The following is a 1,177-nucleotide window of genomic DNA, read 5'->3' on the forward strand; positions in this document are numbered from 1 at the left end:
TGGGGTGATTTCCTGATCCTCTTCCCCTCCTCCAGGCAATTTCCTCACCCTCTTCCCTTCCTCAAGGGGAATTTCCTCATCTGCTTCCCCTCTTCTCCTCTTCCCTTCCTCAGGATGGATTTCCTCATCCCCTTCCCCTCCTTGAGGTCAATGTCCTCATCTGCTTCCCTTCCCCAGGCAATTTCCTCACCCTCTTCCCTTCCTCAAGGGGGAAACTCCTCATCCATTTCCCCTCCTCAGGCTGGATCTCATCCCCTTCCCCTCCTTAAGGTGGATCTTTTTGTCCCCTTCCCCTCCTCGAGGTGGATTTCCTCATCCCCTTCCCCTCCTCAGAGCAGATCTCATCCACTTCCATTCCTAAGACAGCTTCCCTCATCTCCTTCCCCTCCTCCAGGCCATTTCCTCTTCCACTTCCCCTCCTCAGTCCAGCTCTCCTCACCTCCTTCCCTTCCTGCCGTGGTTTCTTTGCTGTGGGATGACGTCCCACGTTCATCCACTCCTCATCCTCTTCCTCCCTTGGCTCTTTCTCCTCCTGCTGGTGTTTCCCCTCCCAGCTGCTTTGCTCCCTGTGTTATTTCTCATCTGCAGGACAAAACCCAGCCACCAGCAGGCAGTTTGGCTCCTGTGTTTCTTCTCCCCTGGCTGCTGCTGCTCCCTGTGTTGTTTCCTGGCCGTCAGATGATGCTCCAGTTACAAGCAGGCAGTTCTGCTCCTCAGGTTCCTCTTCCCTGGCTGCTGCTGCTCCTTGCATTTGTTCTTGGCTGCAGGACAGCATCCCAAACAGGCAGCTCTGCTCCTCCTGTGTCGTCTTCCCTGGCTGCTGCTGCTCCCTGCATCATTTCTTTGCCATAGGATGAGTTCCAGCCATAAGCAGGCAGTTCTGCTCCTCGTGTGTCTTCTCTCCTGGCTGCTTGTGCTCCCTATGCTGTTTCTTGGCCATCAGATGATGTTCCAGCCACAAGCAGGCAGTTCTGCTCCTCATGTTCCACCCCTGGCTGCTGCTGCTCCTTTCATTATTTCTTGGCTGCAGGACAGCATCCCAGCTGCAGGCAGGCAGCTCTGCTCTCTGAGTTCCTCTCTGGCTGCTTCTCCTCCCTGCATCATTTCCTGGCCATCAGATGATGTTCCAGCTACAAGCAGGCAGTTCTGCTTCTTCTGTTCCATCCCCTGGCTGCTT

General features: G+C 55.1%; 1 protein-coding gene across 1 annotated transcript in view; it reads left to right on the forward strand.

Annotated features, from left to right (window-relative positions):
• Positions 1 to 1,177, forward strand: part of LOC122191613 (procollagen galactosyltransferase 1-like) — a 2,861-nt gene that overhangs the window by 796 nt on the left and 888 nt on the right. The gene's annotated exons all lie outside the window — the stretch shown is intronic.

Source organism: Lagopus leucura, unplaced genomic scaffold, assembly GCF_019238085.1.
Source record: "Lagopus leucura isolate 7727_CA_CO unplaced genomic scaffold, USGS_WTPT01 33727-0_obj-0_obj, whole genome shotgun sequence".
Taxonomy (NCBI): Eukaryota; Metazoa; Chordata; class Aves; order Galliformes; family Phasianidae; genus Lagopus; species Lagopus leucura.